This window comes from Etheostoma cragini, chromosome 12 (assembly GCF_013103735.1).
Source record: "Etheostoma cragini isolate CJK2018 chromosome 12, CSU_Ecrag_1.0, whole genome shotgun sequence".
NCBI lineage: Eukaryota > Metazoa > Chordata > Actinopteri > Perciformes > Percidae > Etheostoma > Etheostoma cragini.
In genome coordinates, this window is record NC_048418.1 from 25,377,521 (window position 1) to 25,402,621 (window position 25,101).

The window sequence follows — 25,101 nt, forward strand, 5'->3', positions numbered from 1 at the left end:
TTGGCTGCTTAGAAATTAAGTGTTAACGAGCAGTTGGACAGGTGTACCTAATAAAGTGGCCGGTGAGTGTACATGCACTAATGGAGAGATGTCAGACAGGAGCTGAGTGTTTTTTTTTGGGGGGGGGTTGCGTGCCTTGCTCGAGAGCACCTTGGCAATGCCCAGGAGGTGAACTGGCACCTCTCCAGCCACCGGTCCACACTCAGGGGCTTTGGTCCGTCCGGATCCCAAACCAACTCACTGCTTGGAGCTGATCACGCACACCTGTTTTTAAATATCACTAAACGAGCAGATAGTTTGTGTCTATGTCACGACCCATTTATCAGATCTTAACCCAGCGGAACACATGTAAAAATGTACTCAATGTAAAGAAAAATTCCAGTTTCATGCACTTTGGTTTATGGTGTTGTAGCTTAGGTCTTCATTTCTGTCACTAAAATGACATCGTACTCATCGGGTTAGTTGCTGGGATTCAGAAACTCAGCAACATTGCTAAAAATAAGTCTAACAGGACAAGAAATTTGAGCAGTGAGACAATCAGGCTCCAAATAAAGTGCTCTACATAATAGGGGGGTCCAACTGCTTGTGCTCCTTACCAGGTCTGACTGGGAGCTGTAGAGGTGTAGAAAACCAAACTAGGAAGATAAGACATTCATTGTTGTCTTCACAGGAATGCGTTACTCATTCAAATTGTTTATTAATAGGATAATCCTCTTGAGATGTATTGTCTTGTTTTTGAGGGGGTCCCTATATGGGGGGGATGGGGAGGTCACAACCCCCCCAAATAATCAAAACTGTCAGAGTGAAAAAAGTCAGAGTTTAAGTGCTGTTTCAAACAAATATTTGAAGTTAAGATGTGCATAATTCCTATAAAAAGCATCGCAAAACATGTGGAATGTTCTGATTCTGCAGAAGGTTTTGGGCCGAACAAAAAATAGACTAATTAACAATCATGACATATGTGAAAGCATAATTTGTTGCAGAAAATTTCACCAGAATGCAGCAAACGAATAGCCTGGGAAAACCTTCCGGCAAATGTAAGATTTGCTCTGCAAGTCCGTCTGGCCAAGAGCTCAATCATCCCCAATTCAAATATTTGAGGTGGGCTCTACACAATGACGATAGGGCAACGACGGTGAGCAGCTTTTTGTTTACGTTCAACATGATGGCCGCCGAAGCGCAGCAACCCGTTGAGGCCGCAGCCGCTGCTACGTCCCCCGGATCGTTGGTCTGATTGGTTAAAGGACTATCCAATTGCGCCCGGAGACATTTGAGCGGCGTCCTCTGGGGACGTCCCTTTGGAAATGAGCTGTGAATGAACCGTCCCCAGACCCGCTCTCCGTTACATCTGAGAAAGTTGTAATGGAGTGTTTGATGCTCAAAATAATCAGGGGCAAGACCAAGACCCTGCACTTACAACTTGTCCCCCTAATGTTGAAACAAATGTTTTCCCTAGATAAGTGGAGAACTCAACCCCCCCGATGTTAAACGCAAAGTTACGCCCTTGGTTGTCTTTAAACATCTGTTTGCACATCTCACCTAATAAACTGATTAACTCGCAAAAACCCAAATAGAATGATTGATTTAAGACAAAAAAAACACTGACAGTTATTGGGAACTCGTGAGATGGGAAGGAAATCAATAGATCAGAATAGTGATGTTTTTTTCCTTCTCGTGGGGTGAAGCCAGCCGCCAAAGTCCGACCATTAGTCTCCGTCTGTCTCCTGCACCCTCCATAATCCCTCTGTACTGTAGTTTAAACTAGGAGGGTGCCAGCCCGGCACAGAGGGTGTTACTGCGAGCCATTCTAAATTGCCACTTGTTCGACTGGCGTCATTAAGACCCTGGAGCGACAGGAGGCCTGTTCTTAAAGTGCTGTCCCTGGAAATAGCACTGGCATGTTTATAATTAAGCTCTTTCTTCTGGAGCAATGACGTCTTCCCCCGTGGTAAACACACTCATTCACGCGGCTCTGGTCCGGCACAGACCAGAGATTCATTAAGAGCTGTGACGACAGCCTCAGAGCTCGCTGAACTCAAAGTGGTCGGCTGTGTTTTACGAGCCGCTCTCACCTCAGAGGGAGCTTTTCATCGAGCCTGCTGTGAAGTCACGAACAGTGACAAGGTGGGAAATGTAGCCATGTTGAAGGCCATTAGTGTTCCATTAGTGTTTGGCCTTCTGGCGTGAGATGTGGTGAACACACTGCACCTTTCCACGTCTGACGGCTGTGCCATGCGTGTCACAGGTCACGTTAAACACATTTACTCTGTTCTTGATTGGGCAACATGTAAGTAAACAACAGTGGTGGAATGTAACTAAGTTCATTTACTCAAATACTGTACTGTAAATGTACTTAAGTGCTGTACTTAAGTATAGCATTATAAAAATGTGTACTCTCCTGTCACTGGAGAACAAAATAACGTGTGCAAAGTTACAGATTCAAAGTGTATCATTTATCAATCTGTCACAGAAATGACATTATCTACTCTTTGTACACATTACTTTTCTGTCAGCTCAACTTCAAACTACTTATTTATTGAGCTTGTAGCTTTTCCTTCATTTTTTTAAAACCCAGGTTTCTGCCCAGACATAGGCAACACATATTAGGATATATGAGATATGGGCAACATTTTAAGTCTAAATGTCAAACTTGTTAGCAAACAGGTGCTAATGGCAGCTGTGGCGGAGGAGATTGAGTGCTTGGATCCCCAGATCCTCATGTCCGCATGTCAAAATGTCAAGATGTTCTTCAGTAAGACACTGAACCCTGAGGTGCTCCTGTCACGGAGCAACCAGATTTTTCATTTGGACCTGCGTTTGTGGCCCAAATTCCTTTCATAAACTCTCTTTTAGCTCGGTCTTTGGTCTCCACCAACGTCTGCTAAATGCTCCACTGTGTTCCCCAGCTAGTTGCTACATATGTCTCGCTGAAAAACAAAAAAAACTGTTGATCTTGTGTTTTTAGTTTTTTTGTTAGCATTTTTTCCTTTATAGTCATCATATGTTTTCCCACCTTTTCATATAAACTAAGATGGATTCATTTCCAAATGTTTCATTTGATTATTAAAAAATAATGAGCCCTCTTCGTGTAGTAACAACCCATTACTGTGCATTACTGTGTTACTGACTCTATCCTATTGGTTTCAATAAAATTCATTTATTCAGCATTCAGAAGTGATTGTGATGCTAGGGACAAAGGCTAGCTTGTATAGCTGTATTCTCTACAGATGATTTTAATGAAATAAGATGAAATGAAGATGTTTATCTTTTTAGACAAATCTGAATGAGAGCTATGCCTTCAACTTTTATCTGATCACGTCTATCTTAAAATGTACACAGGATGCCTTAAAAAAACATCCCCTTCATCAAATGGAGTCTTGAACGTTTGGGAAGATCTACTTCCCTGAAGTACTGAATCCGTGATTGTAAATGTTTGAAAATGAGATAAGTAGTGTAGCATCTCTGTGATGCTGGGCCTTGTCCTCTCCTTCTCATGGAATTAGGGATTTGGCAGGTTTCCCTCGTCTTCTTCTTCTTTTCTGTATTCTGCTGGTAAACCTGTTGGCCTCTTTCAACCGCTGTCCTTCTGCCTCAGAATACTCGCAGCAGTGAAGCTGCAAAAGCCATTACAGACGGATATCAGATGATGAGTAATGTGTGATTTGGCCTGAAAATAACATGTAGGCTACGCAGCGTGTGAGTCTGAAGGCTCGATTTAATTCCTGGAGGGTTTAAGTGGCCTCGTTTTACTCATCTGGTAAAAACCCAACTAAGATACACATTTGTATCCCCCCCCACACACGTACACACACTCTCAGGAAGACACACATTCGGAAAACATCCCACACAAAAATACACACATCTGCACAGAGGGTAAACAGTTGTGCTCTCTCTCTCTCTCTTTCTCCCTCTCTCCCATTTTCTATTCCCATGCTAATATTTACCCATGTTAGCCCCTTAACAGCTTCTCCCACATTTCATCAGACAGTGTGTGTGTGTGTGTGTTTGCATTGCTTTTATTTAAGTCTTTGCATGGGTTTTGTTGTTGCTGTTGCATGCTCGACTGTTGAAGTGTTTGTTGTGTATCCTGACCTTGCTTTGGGTTGTTTGGCATATTGGATTTGATAATCGGATAATTTCTCCCATTCCACCTTCACAATGTGGACCAAGAGCAGGGTGTTAGCTGCTTTCTGAAGGAAGTGTATGTGCATGTATGTGTACCTGGAGGACTGACACATTCCACACGGAGGTGGTGAGTCAACCTCGACCCAGACAGAGAAGCCTGGCAGCAGTTTCCACCCACCCTGTCGACCGACCCACGCCCATTGTCAACCCAAATCCTTCAGTGCACGTACATGCACATACTAAACGGAGAGCGCCCCGTTCTTCCCCGGACAGACAGGAGTGAGTTATTGGGGTGAAAATGGGTCAATGTGGTAGTAAATAAGAAGGAGGAGATCGGTTGGTTGAGAGAGAAGTAGGTGGGTGTGAGGAAGAAGAACAGAGAGGGACGGGTTAAATAAGTGACAGACAAGAATATATCCAATCTAGTTTACAATGCATAAGTGGCGTTGCACATAATTTAGTAAATGCTGTTGTCAGTAAAACCTGGATAAAGATCCTGCATTTAAAAGTTTACCGGTAGAAGGATCACATCCTCTACACAACCAGAAAGAACTCCCTTTACACAACTAAAATGCATTGTATGAAGTACTACATACAGTATACTAGAACTATGGATACTTTGAATGATAACTCTGCCGCTACAAGCAGTAAGCCCATACTGTTCAATATTTTCGTAACTTTTGTTTTCTTGCCCCAACTCAACACGTACCACAAAAGCAGTACTTCTGTACATTTCTAATATGTAGCACTACAACCACTGTACTTCTAGCACACATACAAGAACTGATGGTACTGGCTCCCAGTAAATGATTATATCACAAGTGAAGGCAAAGCATGTTTTCACGACAGTTGAGTCATCTCTTAAAGAGCACTACATCTCCTGAATGGCATTCCTGAAGCCCTGGAAGTGCAGCCCCTGTACAAACTCCAAGTATGTCACTCGGGGATGATAAAGCACACACCAGAGCCTAATTAACCTAATGTCACCTCAAACAAGCCTGACGACAGGTGCTTTAGTGCGGCAGTTGAACAAGGACTGCAGCTGCAAGAGCCCTCATTTACCAGATAGTGCTGTCAAAGGCTAACCAACCGGAGGACGGATGGCTCTGAATGTTCAGACGAACATGAAAATGTCAATCTATGGCAGACTAACGCCATTTAGTCTGCAGATGAGGGCGGTAGTTTTAACCTGATTCTAACTTTGCCCATTCCAGGATCTGTTTGAACACTGAACTTCACTGAACTTTTTCTTATCTTTAACATTAATTGAATGGTGTGATTTGGAAGGGAATTGTGCATTTTTACCCTTATTTAACCCCTTGTGTTGTCTTCCTGTCGACCATGAAGTTGTGGTCCTTTCGGGTTCAAATTGTAAATAAAATTATTTACATGCTTGATGACCGGACCAAAGTGATCTGTGTGAACACATCATCATCATCAACATATCATCGCAGCACGTCCGGTCTAAAATACCACCTGATGGCAAGGCACACAGCGGATGCCAAAAAACAATGGATTTTAAACTGACTAAAATGTTGAGTGTTTTGGATGTGGGGATTGATAATTCTGCCTTTAAAGACATTATCACGAGGGATCTGGCAGCCATTTGTTTTCGCAGTGAGAAGAACAAGGATTTGACCCCTGAACCCGGCTGCAAAGGTCACAGACGTTGACCCAGTTAGACACTCCTTTCCTTTCTGTCAAACAGCCTTGAGCGCTTATGGCGCATACTCTCCACATTTAGAGACACAACCCTAAATAAATAAAGCTTTTTATACCATACGGCGCGCAAACATCACATCCTGCCCAGACAACAACCCAGTAATCTCGGCAAAGCTGAAGGTAACTGTTTTGTTACTGTGGTAACGCTGTGTTGTGGTGAACCACGGTCAGGGCTATATAAAGACTACAGGGACTTAAATCAGTGTTTACATTGCAGGAAATAGGTAAATACTATTTGTCACAGGCCGTTAAAATGATGAAGGCTCCGAGCTTTCTTGGCCCTTGGATGGCTGACACTGATGACAGACACTGTGGGAGCCATCTGGAAGGTAAACTGACCATTGCAATGTATATGTTCCAATGGTAAGCCATGTAACGCAGCCGTAAGAGATAAACCTCCGTGACTCACTGAGCGCCAGCTTTAGCCTCTGTCTCTGAAAACCCGATTGAAGGCCCCACCATGCCTTTGAGCATCTGCAGCTTCTGTGTAAGGCTGTGGACTTGAAAAACACTTTTTGTTCCTGACTCTTTATTTCTTCACTTTTTTTCCACGCAGAGGCGGAAGAAAGGTCTGCTTTTGTGATGCATTATCAAGAATAGTATTTCTGAACCATGAGCCATGCATCCTGGTCCAGGAGTCTTCAGGGGCTCAGCACAACTGACCAGGCAGAAGGTGTGTGACATCAACAGTGTATTTCTTAAAAATGTCTACTTAAGATGTTGGATTATTGACACAGGCTTTTTAGTTTGGCATGTTAGGCCTTTATTACTGACAGGGAAGCCAAGTCATAAAGGAGAATGAGAGGGGGAATGACATGCAGAAATAGGCCGCAGGTCAGAACCGAACCCACAGCTGCAGCGTTGAGGACTGAGCCCCTGCACATGGGCTTGCGATTCACCTGATTTGAACATGTTTCTGACACTTAACTTTTGAAAATCCCTCCCATGTCTGTATGGTTAATATGAAGCTACATCCAGCAACTGGTTAGCTTAGTATAACCTAAAGACTGGAAACAGGCTTTGTCCCAATGTAACAAAGATCCCCCCCACTTCTAAAGCTCTTTCATTTACCATATTATAATATTATATTATTATATAATCTAATTTCTTTAATCCAAAACTGTAGTGGAAAAAAGTAAGTAGAGTATGATTACATATAATAAAGATGTCTGCAGTATGCAACAAATGGTTGCGACAGCAGTTCCATACGCATAGAATGACAACTTGTCCACATTGTCGGGGTCCTATAATGTAGGACTGTAGGGTGGACTCTTAGTGGCTCTGTAGTAATCCCTCTGGCTAGCTGCTGCGGCACTGGCGTGGAGCTCGGGGCGCGGCGTTGGGTTTCGCCGGCGGGTCTTTTGACCGGGCTCACTGGGGATGAGTGCAGATCCTGAGCGCTGTAGGGGCACTTATGAAGGACACACATTGTTGCCAGCCCTGGGGAGAAAACTGAGCAGTCTGGCAACACAGGCGGAATTTCCTACTGCGATGTTATCTCACACAAGACATTTAGCTTCAGCCAAATGAAGGGGGGAGGAAAGAGGAGAGGAGGGGGAGAGCCAGAGGGACTAGGGAAGATGGAGGAGGGAGGACGGTTGAACCACATAGGGGGTAGACGAGATACAGAAAAGGGGATGAGGATGATAGAGAGAGAAAGAAAATAAGTGTGAATGAGTGAAATCCTACAGAGTCACGCAAGCTATCGGAGGCAAACTATTTATTCTGTTCACACAAAGGATTCATTCAAGCCCTTAAATTACTAATTGAATTCCCTCATTAATTAAGAACTCATCCTTTACAATGAGGAATTACAAAGACAACACTGCGCCATGTTGGGGCAACAAGTTATCATTTCTAAATGATGAATGAATATGCAAAAAATGACTCACTATTTATCTTACTTATCTTTGTTAAAATAAAACAGGTGAGCTAATCCAACATGGTAACCATATGGAGCACCTTGTCGTAAGATGTGTCTTCTGTCAGGGGGACGATGATGCTTGGACCCAAACGCAGTTCAAAGAGATTTATCCCAGGCAGGAAAACACTTATAGGGAGCAGGGAACACCACAACAGACACTAAGGCAAGAAGCCGCCAACAGACAAGGGAAAACACAGAGACTTAATACACGGGGTAACAAGGACTAACAAAGGACAGGTGACACAACAGGTTGACCATATCAGGGCTGGACTGACAATCATACAGGCTGGAAAACAAAAGACAGAAAGACAGGAAACAGAACACATACAGAACCACAACAACATGACATCTTCCAGTAAAATGACAGTAGGCTCTCCTAACTAATGCCAACCTGTTCTCATTCCCAACCCGTAAAATACTGACATTTGGTCAGTGTGTCTCAGCATTTATGCAAAGCAGGCCATGTTTATTCTTACCTCTTATGTAAGTTCAACCCAGAAAGATTTTACATTGATAAAAAGATCGTAAAACAACACCTCATAAAAGAACACAGCTTAATAAAAATTCCACAGGATTCAAGCATTGCCTGTCTTATCTCCTGTCTGATTGAGCTGCGAGGGCGAACAGGTGACACTGTGGGATAATAAATGATCTGGATGGCTTGGATTGCAGGAAACACTGGGCAGACTGGTAAATGGTTGACACCTGTTCTACTCTTGGTGAAGCTAATGGCTGATCTGCACATTTGGATTTGAAGATTTAAAATACTGGATAATGAGTAACAAAGTGCAATCTGTCCTGAACTAGTTCACACCGCCGCTATAAATCAGGAGATTGTTGCTTGGTGTTTCTCACATCCAATCTTGTGTCAACAATTTGTCGAGAAAACACTTGGCTGTCCTTTAAAAGATTTAAGATCAAGTGTCAGTCACACTTTTGAGATGGCGAAGACTACATGAGTGTTTATTGTTTTGTGAGGAGGCTGCTGGAGCCAAAGTGACAGTGAGTGACACTTTGTCAGGTGTAGGCCTACTGCGTCTGTCTGTTTAAAGGACGTCATTGTGAGTCGAAGTGAAGATTGATCCTCAGACCTTTTTTTGCTGCTGTCAGATCAAAAACATTTGTATCTTTGTGAAGCTGAACAAGGAGAAATCATGAAACACACTCTTATTTTGAAATTGATAACGTCAGATTTTTTTAAAAAACGTGTGGATCAGAGAGTTTGCATGCTGTTCAGGTTCCCCCTGCATGGGACCAATCAGTTTACAGTAAGTTAAAAACTTGAGACACTACTGCAACTACAATTTAAATCAAAACTCATTGTGAAGACGAATATGGGATCGCATGACCAACGTGGTCTGGGTCACAGCCCGACCAGAGACCACCGACCCTGAGTTGAGCCCCCTGCGGCTCTGTCTGGGCAGACGGTGAGGCCGTCCTCCGCAGCCACACAACTCTCATAGTACAGATGCGTCAGTACATTTGAGTATAAGCAGGCTTCATTTATGCCGTGCAAATGAACCACAGGAAACTGTGTTGGGGGGGATTTTTTAATCACACAAGGTCCCTAGATGACACTTATCCCCCGAGAAAAAACTTTGCTCAAGGCCACTCCTGCCAAACCTACTTGACAGTAGTGTTCTTCTGGATAATGATTAGCCGCCTTTTATCAGTTATTCTCTTTGTTAATGTTTTCTGATCATTTTTACTACACTGCACTGAGCTAACTGTAGTAGACAAGAAGGTGATGGCAGTAGTATTCAGTGTTTTTCTGACATGTGCATGACGGTTCAATGACCTAACTTCCTGGGAAAGTGTAATCCATTTGGTTAATAGTTACACCAACGCTGTTCTCCATGAGGAAAGAGGGGTTAGGGAACAGAGAAAGTGCACAACTCAAACAACAATAACCAAAAGAAAGAAATGAATAAAAGACACATCAATGCCAACACGGTTTGATTGAGTGCTTGCTCAGCAACAAAGATGGAGATATAAGTTATAGGAGTTATATGAATGTTTAACACTATAACAATCCCACACTGCATGGAAACAGCAGGTAATACACCTCCAAAGTATGTTTGTAGTAATCGTATGACGATCAGCGCAAATATAAAACTTTTATTCATAAAACTATTTTCTGTCCAAAGATGCCAACACGCCCTCATACCTAAACAACAGAATAGGGCGATTTCCAATGACTCGCAAAACAATATGAGCATTTTATTTAACGGCGTGATAAGGCGGCCATTTTGTGATCGTAACACGGGAAAGAGGCTACGAAGGTTTTCCACACACTTCCAGCTGGAAGGAGGCCTCAGGGAAGACCCAGGACTGGATGAGGGATCATGTCTCCAACCTGGCCCGGGAACGGCGCCGGACCCCCCAGTTGGAGCTGGTTGATGTGGCTCGGGAAAGGGAAGTTTGGGGTCCCCTGCTGGAGCTGCTACTCGACAGCGGATAAGCAGATGAAGATGGGTGGATGGATCATGTAAACACAATCAAGCACTCAGGAAAAGTCAAGTAACCCAATAACCGCAGTGGTAATGTAGAGCCTGCAAATAAAATCTAAATCAGAATCACCTTAATTTGCCAGGCATGGGGACACATACGAGGAACTTTTCTTTGGAACATCGTTGCTCGCAATGCGCTTACACATAAAAAACAACCCAACAATATATACACACTAACATATACATTCCCTAAACAGAAACAATATAGAGGTAAGAGTGCAATGAAGAGTTAAAAGTATGCAGGAGTGAATTGTGATAGTTATTATTGCAAATGTTGAGCATAGTGCAAAGGATGCTGTAATGAATAGCATTATGTTATTAACGCTGGATGGATCTCTCATGTATGGATGCAATTAAGAATCCTAACTGAAGGTAAAACTACCATTACAATAATCGAGGTAAATATGCTTTGTTACTTCTAGACTTGCTTTTGGCACCTTTGTAGTGGCACTGAGCTATTCCCAGAGATGAATATAAGGAGCTCAATGAATGAAATCAGGGCAATGAAAAAAGCATAAGGGATTAGAAAACTTTTCCTGGATAAATAAGGGAAGGTTGAAAGGCAACTCCAGGAAATATGCGCTGCTTTGTGAAACAGCCACATTTGACATATGCCCTGTCAATCTAAGTCACAGTTGGACCTGATTAAGCTGATGAAACCAACAGAGAGCCACTTGAAACTGACAAAGACGCATTCCACTTTGTACGTGTCAGACGGTGTTGTTCCGGCAGCAACAGGCTGGCAGTTATAAGACAGCAGCTCCAAAAATGAACTAATCTCAACAGGTCTTTGATACTCAGTCAATCTGCCAATCAAGTGAGCTGAGTTCACTTGTTTCCAGTGCAAATGAACTTAAATCAAGAATGGTGTTGCATCATGTGGCGTCATCTTGACACCTGAGTGCCTGCTCTGCATATTTCTGACACATTAGTCGTAGCAAACGTTTTTGTTGTTGTTGAGATAACATGATATATTTGATTATTTTAAAAGTACTGTGTTGATATGGATGGTTAGGAGAGCCCAGTGAATGAATAAAAGCTTTGTGTTATCTTATTACAGGGCAACCATTAAATCTATTGTGAGTTATTGTATCACAACATGGTTTGATAATCCTTCTGTTAAACTTCAATCACAACTCCATAACATGATGAGAAGGGCTGCAGAAATACTTGGCATGCTGCCCCACCATCTTCGCTCCAGGAGATATTCGAGGAGAGAGGGAAGAAGAAGGTCCTTAAAATCACCTGTGACCCAAACCACATCCTTCACAAAGAGCATGAGCTGATCCCTTTGGGACAGAACACACAGGTAAGATAGTTTGATTGTACATGTACAAGGATATGTTGTGTGTGTATGGAGAGGCTGTGTGCGGCTACACCACCTTTTCTCTCTGGAATGCCCAAGACAAATTTCTCCTAAGGTTTACAGAATCCAAATCCATTTTATTGGCCAAGTGGGCTTTGGCATACAAGAAATTGGAACCTGGTTTTCTGCAGATTTATTACATTTATCTATCACTCAGTACAGAAAAGAGTAGAGGGCACTTACATGGGAATAATAAATAGAATTGTGAATAGAACACTGGAGGTAGGGTACAAGTCTGTCTTTTTGCAAAACGTACTTCTCTGACCCTGTCCCTGCAACGGGACACAGGATTTGGTGTAAGGAAGATGAGGCTATTTAAAAAATGATTACCTTGTTTAATTTGATGAAACGGATTAGTTTCACCACGTATGCCCCTGCAGAGTAACAACGTAATTCCCGAGACTGTCTGTACCTGTACTGAAAAACTGCTTAAAGCCGCCTCCACGTGAACCGCTCTTAATGAAGCGCGTCCCTTGACGTGGCGCCCCGCTCAATGTTCCAATTTGTTCACCTTTGAGCTTGTTTCTGCTCACTTTTGAAGACGCAACCAAAGCCACGAGCTATGGTGATGTATGTGTGCTCTGCTTTGACTCTGTCCTGCAACATCCTCTGCTCCCTACCTAGCAGTATCACCTCTGATCACGTGTAGCCAGTTTAATGAGAAACAGTAACACACCCAATAAAGTTCAAATTCAACAGGGACCGGATGCCTTTGTCGGGTCTAACAGCCCATGACATGATGAAGACTGCAAGACAGTTACTAAGAAAATCCTAATATGTGAATTTATAGCATATTACAACAACAATATGTTTCAATAAATAATGGAATTGTGTGACCTGAAAATCTCTCTTTGGATCCTTAGCACCACATTGTATATAATAAAATGATGGTAAGTTACTTATACTTGCAGGTACTCACTTACCAGACTTGTGCAGCCAAACGTTTATTCTGTTATTGGATAACAACTAGTGAGCAAAGAACTAGCAGCTTTGCTAATGTTTCATGATGTGTTCATGTCTGACAATTGATTACTTTACTTCCAGTTTCTTAATTTAACAGTACAGAAAATAACTGGATGACACTGAACAAGAATCCAGCAAACAGATGGTTTGTAGTGCATCTTCAACGGAAGGGATGCTGGACGCCTCCATGGTTGTTTATAATGTTGGTGATCTAGTCATTTTATCTTAAATCCTGCTGCATGAATGGATACTTGTTGCCATGTGTCTGAGTGAAGAGGCCCAGTCCTGGTCGACTTAGCCGTGTGACACGCGATAGGGTCCAAATCCAAAGTGGAATGGCTGCAGGCTTCAACCTGCGCTTAAGAGGGTCACTGCAGAACAAAGGGGGTTCAGTCAGGAGCTGAGAGGCTGCACACACTGAAAGGAACATGGGGCCAAGGCAGTGTGTGTGTGTGTGCGTGTGTGTGAAAGAAAGAGCGAGCATGTCTCAGGTTGGAGTGTTAATTTAACAAACGTTTCCTGAGAGAACTGTGTGTCTAATTTGTCTGAAAAGTTTTGTGTCCTATTAATTACGTATTTCCTCACATCTGAGCTCCCCCAGCCTAAGAAATTAGGAAACACGTAAGGGAAGAGGAATCCTGGAAATATGTATTCAGTGAATGGAGCCGTCCTTCCCTCTAAAGCTCCATTAGAGCTGACGTGATTTTCCGAAGGTGGCCCCCCCGCTGTGTCCGGCTGCCCTGTAGGGCCTTGTGCTGCCCTGGCCTGAAGATGGGATGGACTTCCCAAATAACAACAAGGCGGATCAATTCCAACTCAGGTTGCTGCTTTGGTATTGATGCCATTGCTCATGACAAAAAGACAACTCTAAAAGTTCCTTTTTCAGACCAATACTCGCCGTCACACAGGTGTAACGGCAGCATATCAGTTCAGGAAGGATGGAACCTTTTATTACAGCAAAAGGAAAGACAGGAGCAGAGCATTCAGACACATCGAGACGCATCTATTTAAAACGGCCCATTCCACTTTATGTCCATTGCTTTGCCTTTTTCTGCTGTTGTTATTGTTGTATACTTATTTTTTGCAGATTTTTTAAGTTCTCATGGATCCCTCTACGGTGTCCTTGAGTGCTAAGAAAGGTTTTAAATAAAATGTATTATTATCATTATTATATGTACGTGTATGTACGTTTAACTGACATGCGGCACAATAACGGGACAGGTAGATTTGGAAAAAGATGGTGGTGGGGGGAACGGGACCCTGGTCTCCTGGGTGACAGTCCTGTTTTGCCTCACCTTCATTATGCCTAGATAAATAACTCTGGATTTGGCTGTTATTGTATGTTACATCTTTTAAAACATAATGATTTAAATGAGGACCATGTAAGTCTTAGTAAGTGAGTTGATGTGCCTGAAAAAGATTTACTTTCTGATATATGGACATGTCTTTCGGCGTGTAAAGTCTATGGGGAAAATGTTGCTGTCCCTGGGGACGTGCTGTTCTCAGCGCACAATTGTGACAAAGGTCCCTCTAGGTTGATGTCGAAGTCGCATGCATTCCAATCCGACTGTCCAGACTCAGGTTGCATTTTTGAAAAATCTGACTTGTAATGGACTTTTGAAAACATATGAGAGTGGCCCAAATCAGAACTGGAAACGATCAGATGCCATTTGACTAGTTTACACTGTCAACACAAATCATACATGAGCAAAAAAATTGGATTTGGCTGACGTTTGCCCGCAGTCTGAACGTAGCCTTTAAGAATGTTGTGCTGTGCTTTCTGTCCACACGTGCATCTTGAGAAAATCAATTCAGAAACCTAAAAGCCTCTTAGCTTTATTGTTCATTTCTTATTTTTTTGTCGGGTCACACCTGCCGTCTCTGCTGCCGGTTGAGTATTGTAAGCCACACTGAATTCCTCCCAGAATGCAACTGTTCTCAAGAGAACTGATTGGCGTCTTTTATGGTCAGTGATATCTGTTGTCTGTGAACATCATGCAGAGGCTCAGCTTTCGCCATGAGAACGCTTCAAAATCCCCAGACATGACTGCTCGAAACAATATCTGTATAATGCTAGAGCCACAACACGTTAAATGTTCCCATGCAGTCACGAGCTGTCTGCAAATCGTGTCTTTTCTGGTCTTTCACTACCGCTCTTTCTAAACACAAACTCTTTTAGTCCCTGTTATATGGCTTCCCACACAGTTTTGGCAGAAACGCTCCTCAAATCAAGGAATATTTCACCCCTTGAGCCAGAAGTGAAGTGCCAAACCTGTGAAACACAGCAAATGTCTCAGATTTTCAGTCTGCCTCGCACACATCCTTCAATGTCAGGCCATTTCCCACGCCAAATAGGCTTAGAAAGTTTTTCCACTTAGTTTTGTTCTCTTTTTCTTACTTCTGTTTTTTCACCTCGGTATCTATTTGTCCCTCTTCTTTTCCCTCCCTCCTTGCACCTCCTCCCCTGTCCTCCTTCGCTGCACGTCCAGCATGTCATTATTTGTCTTTTTGTACCTACAGGCATTTTTTCACTCCTTTGGCTCTCCTTTTCCTCTCAGGGGCCTAATTATGAGTCGGCATTAAATAAAAACATTTATATTTCTCCCCCCCCCCCCAAAAGGCTTCTCTATGTGCTTTTGCTGGACAATGAGGGCTTGTGATTCTCCCCTCCCTCCTGGTCCCTCTTTCTGTCAGTTTTTCAGCTGAGTGGCCATTCACTGGGGGTCTTTGTCTCTCTTTGTGATTGGCTCGCTGTAGGTCTCCTAGGGGGCAGTAATTGTGTCTCATTAAGACTTACAGTAGTCGTGACGGGAGTGTAGCGGGGTGGGAAGTGAGGGGGAGTTCGCTGCACAAGGCCTTGCAATTAGAAATCCCAGAGAGCTTGAATGGGAGCCCTAATCAGGCCACAATGGCTGGGGCTCCCTGCCCATTAGGCCAAAAAGGAAGTGTTGCCATTGTCCAAACACACACACACACACACACACACACCCCCACACACACACACACCAGGAATGCATGCAGCACAGCGGGGATGGCTGTAGTTGTGTGGGGGCGTCATCCCAGAGGCCAATTTGCAAAGATTGGGGGACATAAGAGAGCTTTTCACTGTCTCAGTTACGACACACACACACACACACACACACACACACACACACACACACACACACGCACAGGTGCCGGAACACACACACTTTTTCATCCATATTGAGGCTAAAAGGGTTCTCATTAGTGATGCTGAGGACTAGCTGGGAGTTTCAGTTTCGTTTGCTCATTTGTCGTCCTGTGATTCCTCCTGCTGCACACTGCAGTTTTTTTCAGTTTTTGTGTAAAAAAACATTTTCTGCAAGAAAACATATTTCAGTGTCGCTGTAAAGCAGCAGCGGGGTAATAAAATCAGCATGCTGCGACTGTGGTGGATACATAAATAACCCATGCACCTCGTCTCTGAGAAAATTCAGTAGATTTCCGTGTCTGTGAAATGAAGAAAAAACCATACTAATAATGATATTCCACCACCATCTGTCTCTAAAAGGGAAATGCATTCAAAAGTGAAAACTTTGCAAAGCCTTCCTCTTTTTATTATCTCATAATAGGAGCAGAAAGTGGGTCTCTTTTTCTCCGTTTATCTGTGTAGTGTTCCCAGGAGAAACAGTGGCTACCCCTCCTTATCTTTGTTACCGCCGAGTGCTGCAGTGGATTATGAAGTGGATTATGCAAATGTCTCACAATATATTCATATTAACAAAGGTTGAGGTTCATGTGCCCGTGCCAGGAATTTATGAATACGCAAATAAAAAAAAAAAACACAACCTGAATTGGCTGGAATGTGTTATCATTTAATGAAAATGAACTGGGTTCACAGGATTGTGCCGTGTTTTGGCTCATTTGTTAATTTGTTGAATTAGCTGCATCTGTAAAATAGAGTGATATCCAATTTAGCCCATTGTGTAAATTATTTTGGGGTGTTTTAGCATAGCTCAATAACTGATATGCCTGTTGGTATTATACATGTATGATTGTGTGGACACACACACACACACACATACATACACACACACACACACACACACACACTCATTTTCCTCTGTTGTGACGGAGACAGTGGACTCTCTGTTGCATTGTTGGAGCTTGTTTAATATTGGTCCAATTCTGGAATAATGTCCATTTCATCGTGTGCAACATTCACCTAACTGCTGTAATCAAAGTATAAACAGGCCATGGCCACACATTCATGCCTGTTTGGCCTCTCGTTTTATTAGTGCTTCATAGGGGAAATATTGTATCTGTCAAGCTGGAAAAAAACCTTCAAACAGCTGAGTTTTGGCTGTGAGGTGCACCGGATCCACTTAGCACTCCGCAGGACAGGAAGCTGGTAGAAATACTAGAAATACTTTATAGTTCAACATGTATGGTTCAGTTGAAGGCTGGCACCTGTGTAGAGCATGCAGGGGACATGACGAGGATTACACCGCGGTCACAGAGCCCGTTGGTAATTTGATAAAAAAAAGAGTCCTTGAATTTGTCTGACAACTTCGATGATGGCCCTCACGACAGACGTTGCCGGATCTCTGTGTCTCTCTGGTTAGACATTTTCCTTGGCATCTTTGTGTGAATCTTCCTACTTCTTCTTCACTCTTGGATGTTTTCATTCTTCCGCTTTTGCGCCAGCCACGTGTAAGAAACGCCATCAATACGCCCACTCGCATGCTTTGAATTGCCTGGACAATGAGAAGCTCTCTTGACAACTGGGCAACATTACTTTGACTTTGTACCTGGCAGCTGGCAGGATAAAGTCTGGTCAAGGTCCGGTCTTAATGATTCAGACATTTGCGTTCTCACGTAGCTCCTCCGGGTAGTGTCTAGATAGGTTCAGGGTTGCAGTGCATGTGAAAGGGGTTATACATTCTCTATTGACTCGACACAGTTACACAGAAATGTTCATACAGTTTGCTAAGATTCTCCCCCACAAGTTAGGGTGGGAATACTCTGTAGTGTATTACATTGAGAGTCATAGGTTTTATTGCTCATAAATTTAATTTTGAAAAGAAAGATAAAAAAGTAATGCGGTAAGGAACTTGGGCTGAATTCTTTTGCGCCACCCTGCTTTACATTCTGTTACACTGTGAGAATGTTACTGCTGTTGGGAGCATGGTGAATCAGGGAGACTCTACACACTCCTCTCTCCCTCAGCAGGTCAAGGCCGAGGTTTCTGCACGTTAAAGGGAAGGTTTTCCTCGCCACTGTCGCACCAAAATGCTTGGGTCTCTGTAAATCATGGAGTGTGGTCCTAAGATCACTTCTGTTAGGATTTGACACTATAAATTGAATTACATTTGTACATTGAACCTTATCTGCTGCCGAGGTGTGTAAGTGTTTCAACACCTAACACAGGCAATGCTTTGAGCAGACTGTTCTTCATTCCTCATCTTTGGATTTTAATCTGCAACGGCTGTTGGAATCCTTGAATGTGTGTTTTCAGTCTTATCTGCGGACATTCACTGACTAAGCAGCTAAAAGGTTTGCTGCCAAGGACACACCAGCAGGACATTTGGCTACTTAAGAACACACAATGACCTTCCAAATGCTACTTCATGTGCACTCACATATCGTCCGTTTATTCTGTTTTCTCACAGGCTCCCTATCAGTGCTAGTCCCTCTGTATCGTTTTCCACGCCGAGAACGATTTGCCAACTAATTTCATGACCTCATGCCAGATTACATTACAGCTCAGTGTGTTTCTGTGTGCTGGAGCTGAATGGCTGACTAGCTGAACCAGTATGACTGGGCACCCTGCATATCGGGGGGAAGAGCGTGGTGAGCTTCATCTCCGGGGAGAGCGCTCCTTGGGTGGCTGCAGGGACAAATCTAGCGGCTAATTGGTGTTGTCAGCATTTTAAACACAAATAATGAGTTCCTTCTCTTTTTCCCCCTAACCTAATTGCAGGTGATAATTATTGTTTGGGACCTAACTTACACAAATAATTAACAGATGTATGCCGACAAATAGGCTGACTTGATTCTTTGCAAATCCCGGCACCATTGTATTGTTAATTGGGCCCAATGTAAGCAGATACTCTGACGTGTCCCCCCCCCCCCTTGCAGCTCCTTGCTGAATACAATCCTAATCTTCTGAATAAACAACCTCAACTTCGGGAGGTGTGTCCCTCCCAGAGCCCAGATTGAGTTTCACATTGTAGTCCTGTTAGGTGAAGTTAACCCAAAAAACAACTGTTGAACAGTTTGTTTATTGGACCAACGACCCGACGAGGTGTCCATTGTCAGGTATGAACGCACGACGGCAAGACCCAAATATCATTAATACCTGAGAATGGACATTAACCCTCTAACACCATAGTCATTTCACAAACAACATATTTTTAAAACAAAAATGTATATTTTAATTCGTTTTACAACTGAAATCTGAAGTTTTTCCAAACAGTAACTCTGTTTTGACTAATACCTGGAACAATCGTTCTCATCCCATAAGACTGTTATGCAATAAAAATGTTATTTTAGGCCCTTAGATACAACTTGCCACCCTTAGCAACGGGAGACATTTATAGTCCGCTCAGCTTGTAGAACCCTTCAGATCAGCTCCGAGCCATAAAACTAACGCTATGCTAGCAAGATCCAAAGTCAATAACATTGTGTACAGTTGGCAATTAGTCAAAATTAATTTACAGCTTATTTAACAACAAGGCAAGCTAACTATACCCCCTTCCCCCAGGCTTAAACAAACCCTAAAACCATCCCAAAACCACTTATTTTGCTTTAGTTTTAGGTTTTTTAAGTGGGTTGCACTTGCCGGTTTTGATTATTGAAGGGGGGGGGGGTATATCCCCACCCCACACCCCCTGTAAATTACACCTATGAAACGTGACTAAAATTAAACACTGAAAATATTTGGAGTAGAATCTCATGTCAAGCACTTTTCTCATGACTAACTGGTTTTCTTTTCTCATATCAGTGTCAAATAGTGTTTTGCAGCAGCTAACCCGTTGGCAGAGTTATTGTTTGATCCTTGCAAACATCTGTATAGTAACTCACAGAATGAAGCTAATGTTTTTGTAGAAAGGGATTGCATATTTCACATTTGCCCTGAGACACTGCTGGACACCATCCTATATCCTGTTAGTCCTTCAACAATGTGCCATATCTGACCATGCTATGTTTCCACTGAGCAGATTCCTAAGGCCTGCATCATGATAGTGATGGCTAGTTGTAAGGGGTTTCCCACCCTGCCGGACAAAGGGGGCTTAGCAGAGAGGCAGCGCGATCTCAGCTATTGTCTCTGGGCCAGGACCACCCGATCCCCCTGTCTGTCCCACTGTCAGTCTAACAATACAATGCTACAACTCTTGCTTCGCCCCCAACCCCCATCCTATTTGCTCAGCCAGCCCCTCCCCTGCGCCCACCACCCACACTTTGGACACAGGGAGTGGTGACATGGTGTTTTTTTAGTGGTGAATGTGGACTATTAGTCAACAGCTGGGCCACGATTCATTCAGAGGGTGAGTCAAGTCAAGTCGAGACACGGTGGCTTTGCACAAGCACACTGCATGAGAGGGCAAAGGACATGGATATAGAACAGAAGACTCCAGCTCTCAATCTCTTTTTCACTGTTTCACATTTCCAAATTAAAATTTCAGTTTTCCCCTAATATTTCCTATGTATTTATCCCCTGTGTTTAAGTCGTTTTGTTGCTATATTATTCATAAGGTCCTATTGTATCTTTCTTGAAAATGGAAACTGGAAACACTCCCTGGACATTTGTTTTTTCAACTCCAAAAGTAAAAATTCCAAGATTACACTGTAGCGGGGCTGCAACATTGTAACAGCTGCATAACTTTACCCAGACACCACCTGAAGCAAGTGCATTTAACAGTGATAGCGAACAGTGTTCCGTAGTGAGGTTGGTAGTGTGGGGGAGTGTGTGAGAGCAGTAGGGAGATCCAGCTCTCTGGCTCCAAGGAAGATGCTTTTGTGGGTGAAGATAAAACATGCTGATGCAAGCCTCCACCTCACAGAGCATTTCCTAACTGTCAGTGAGGCAATGCGTCTTTAGTACAACCAACCAGTGGGTAATGTAGTGTCTGTAAACACACAGTTTAAACTAGATGCGGGCCGAGATCAGGCTATCACAGAAAAACTGTTATTAAATCACGTGTACTGTAATCTCATAACTTCCACAATAAATGCCACACATTCTAAGAAATAAATCCGTAAAAAAAAGAAAGAATTGCGGCTCATTAAAGCTTTATTGCGTAACTTTTTGATATTAATGGACGTCACGTTCATTCAAGCCATTTCCAAATGAGTTGTTACAATGGTAATTAATGGCCTTTTTCCATGGCTCCATTCCTGGTACCCCATTCCTGGCCATTCCTGCCATTTCCTGGCTAAACTTAAACCCAGCGGGTTTGTTCAGGACCCCCCACACCCCGTCTGACGCTAGCAATGATGATCAGGGTTGATTCTCTTCAACCAATCAGCATTCTGCAGGATTTCACGTAAACTTTTGGTATTGGCTCAGCTTGGATGGTGTGGTTCTAAATAAAGTTCCTGTTAGAAGGTACCAGGGACTTTTTAATCATAATGGAAAACCTAAATAAGCGAGTATAGTTGAGGCCAGTCGAGGAGGAACCATGCAGTGGAAAAATGCCATAAACCTATTTTAACTGTCTTATGTGGGGGGGGGGGGGGGGACACCCTGACAGTTGTCATTACTTAGAATTCCTCATGAGGGAGACGGAAACTATGCACTACGGCTGTAACTGGACTTTGCCCCGTAATTATAAAAAAAGAGCGTGATGTGTGGTAGTTTTGAAGCTGAAAATTTTCTTTTGGGCCTATTATATAAAATTCTCTAATGCAAAGCTGCCCAGAGGACAAAATTTGGAAGACGTTGAAATGAATTTTCAAAAATGACAGGTGACAAAAAATTTGAACCAATTTAGTTTTTTTAAATGTAGAAAAAAAGCGCCAAACGTTGAAAGAAAAGTGACAACAAAGACTTCTCCTTAACCTCCCAAAACCAACCTCCGTGGTGGACAAAGGTATCAGAGCACAAATTATGGAAATGGAAGTAAATAAAAAACTAAAATAAACGTTTTATGGACAATTTTGGTTAAACATTACATTCATCATCCAACTGTTTGTGATTGGATGCAATGCCCTGTTGATAGCTCAGAGAGCGGAGGACTGTAGCAATGCATCGCTCATATCCTAAGGTCGCTGGTTCAACTCCGGCTCAAAGGAGGAGCGCATTCGTGCTTGAATTAGTGATTATGTGTCATGTGGGAAAATCAAGCTAAAACACTCATGTTGGCATTTCCATCAGTAGAGCCGGTCAGTCATCACAACATTGTAACATACATTATAATAACAATTAATTTACATTAAGCTTTCATGTTTCATCCTGTTTTTCCTTTAAGCAGTTTGTTATAAATGTCTAAAAACCGTCTCCATCAAATCTGAGTCCTAATGTATAATGTACACTTTTGAATAATGTGTTTACATAAACACAAATAATACATTTTAATAATAATAATAATAATGACAATAATAAATTATAATACAAATAATAATAATAATAAAACCAATCTGTCACAGTCATCTGGGGCTGCATCTGTGGATTTAAATCGATCAAAATGGATTCAGTATTCAGAAACAGCAGCTGATTGTTGAGGGCACAAATGCTAAAGCATGGCCTTGTGGGTCCCTGGGGGCGTCGCCAGAGTTTTTGGGCCCTGGTCTTGTCCAATCAGACGCGTGACTGACTTTGTTGACTGATGTCTCTGTGCAGGCCCAGGCATGAGCTGGCGAGAATAGCGCCTGGGGCTATGTTGACCGGTAGTCAGGCAGGAGTCAATATGGCTCGGGGCTAAAGCATCTGGGCAGCCAGCTACAGCTTGGCAGCCAAGCATTACATGTGAGGAATTAAGCTGATGCTCTTTTTCAGAGCAACTTAATAATGAGCAACACTGAGCTAACAACCCATAGATTATTTACTGCAGCAAAAGAGTCCAAGTGCACAGACCAAGCATCAAGCCGAACATGATCATGGATGTCTCACGAACTGCCATGACACTGGTCTGCTCGGGGCAACGCAACAACAGGGAAATGAAACACAATGCATCGGCCACAACAACGGGACGGACCAGCACTTGTGGGACATGAACCCCGGGCGCAAGGACACGGTCCGCATTCAACACCGTTTACCATACCATCCTGTTACAGAGACTGGAACATTTAATTGGCATTAAAGGATTCACACTCAATTTGTTAATGTTATTGATAAATCCTACAAGTACGCTGAAGTTAGCAATGGCGTTCCACAAGGCTATGTGCTTGGACCAATTCTATTCTCCTTATATATGCTTCTTCTAGGCAATATTATTAGGAAACACTCAATTAACTTTCATTTTTATGCCGATGACACGTTATGCCTATCAATCAAGCCAGACAGCTAAACTCCAAATATGCATGAATGTTATAAAATCATGGATGACCTACAGTTTTCTGATGTTAAACTCAGACAAAACTGATGTTATTGTGCTTGGCCCTAAACACCTCCAAACTTCGATATCTAGGGATATAGCTACTCTGGATGGTGTTGCCCTGGCCTCCAGCACTACTGTCAGGAATCTAGGCGTTATTTATGATCAGGATATATCCTTTAACGCCTCTAAAAAAAAACTCAAGAACAGCCTTTTTTTATGTCTTTGTAACATTGCCAAAATTAGGAACGTCCTGTCTCAAAACAATGCTGAAACCTAGTTGAAGCATGTGTTACTTCCAGGCTGGACTACTGTAATTCTTTATTATCAGGATGCCCAAAAAAGTGCCTTAAGACTCTCCAGCTGATCCAGAATGCTGCAGCGCGTGTTCTGACAAGAACTAAAAAAAGAGATTACATTTCTCCTGTATTAGCTTCTCTGCATTGGCTTCCTGCAAAATCCAGGATTGAATTTAAAATCCTTCTCCTGACCTACAAAGCTCTAAATGGTCAAGCCCCATTTAATCTTGAAGAGCTCTTAGTGACTGATTGTCCCACTAGAGCACTACGCTCCCAGAATTCTAAACTACTTGTGGTTCCTAGAGTCTCTAAGAGTAGAATGGGAGCCAAAGCCTTCAGCTATCAGGCTCCTCTCCTGTGTGACCAGCTCCCAGTCTGGGTCTGGGGACCAGAGCCTTCAGCTATCATGCTCCTCTCCTGTGTGACCAGCTCCCAGTCTGGGTCTGGGAACCAGAGCCTTCAGCTATCAGGCTCCTCTACTGTGTGACCAGCTCCCAGTCTGGGTCTGGGGACCAGAGCCTTCAGCTATCAGGCTCCTCTCCAATAGGACCAGCTCCCAGTCTGGGTCTGGGGACCAGAGCCTTCAGCTATCAGGCTCCTCTACTGTGAAATCAGCTTCTGGTCTGGGTTTGGGGTTGGGGGGAAACACCGTCACCACATTTAAGAGTAAGTAATGCTTTTCTCTGTCACAGAAAAAATGAATAAACACTACTGTAATTATAATTTGTGTAAAACGTGTATATCCCAACACTGGTCTCCATCACAGTTGCACTGAGGGCCTGAACTGAGCAACAACTTTATGTATTGTGACCCAACTACAAAAGTATAGTAGAAAGAGAAAATTAAGGAATTGTTCAGTAGTGCATGCATTTTTAACATGAGACCTGGCAAGGGTTAAAGAAGATGTAATGAAAGGGTGAATTAAAAAGTTCAATGTGCCCAGAGTTGAAGTGATATCGTTATAATTCAACAGTATATTTGGGGGTCAGACATGGAGCCGTTGTGGCTGCTCCGCACTCACACCCTGGGAGTTTGGTGGGGTGGAATGCTAATGACGGTGCATCTCCGGCCGACGTGCTGGAGGGAGTGAGGAAGTCAGGAGACCACCCAGGTCTCCTCCCTGTCTCCCTCTCAAACACTAAGCGCTGTAATTAAATGGGAGTGACATGTGAAAAACACTCTCTGTGCAAATATGGATAAAGATCCAGACAGACTCTTGTGGATGCGTGCCACGCAGCTTGCAAGTCTAAAACACCACATCTTACTTCCTTTAATCATCACCTGACGTTACATAGAAAAAATCCAGGGTAATGGATGTATGAGTGACATGATTCTGTCTACTTGGGACCAGTGGTGGACAAAGTATTCAGATCCTTTACTTAAGTAAAAGTACTAATACCACACTGTACAAATAATAGGTTACAAGAAAAAGTCCTGCATTGGTCCTGGTTTAAAGAGATGGCGATAAAGCAGAGCAGGTTTTTCTCCCATCCCAGAAGGCTGTGTGGACTAGACCCTCCTCGGCAGCGCTGTGGGGGAAGGTCTGGCAATGACAGACTAGTTTCTGACCTAACTCTTTGACAGTCCTTGATTGGTTTCAACTGTTGTCAACTGGTCCCCCTGACCTGAGAAAGGGATGAACTGTGATGATGATTGAACCTGCACACCGAGAAGGGAGTTATCAGAAACCTTT

General features: G+C 43.1%; 1 long non-coding RNA gene across 1 annotated transcript in view; it reads left to right on the forward strand.

Annotated features, from left to right (window-relative positions):
- The window catches only part of LOC117954490, a 20,539-nt gene extending 1,257 nt beyond the window's left edge, over positions 1 to 19,282 (forward strand). Inside the window, exons 2-4 of the long non-coding RNA XR_004658833.1 lie at positions 6,065 to 6,071; positions 8,824 to 8,826; positions 19,127 to 19,282. This is a non-coding gene — a long non-coding RNA (uncharacterized LOC117954490). The remainder of the gene's footprint in view (positions 1 to 6,064; positions 6,072 to 8,823; positions 8,827 to 19,126) is intronic.
- The last annotated feature ends 5,819 nt before the right edge of the window (positions 19,283 to 25,101 follow it).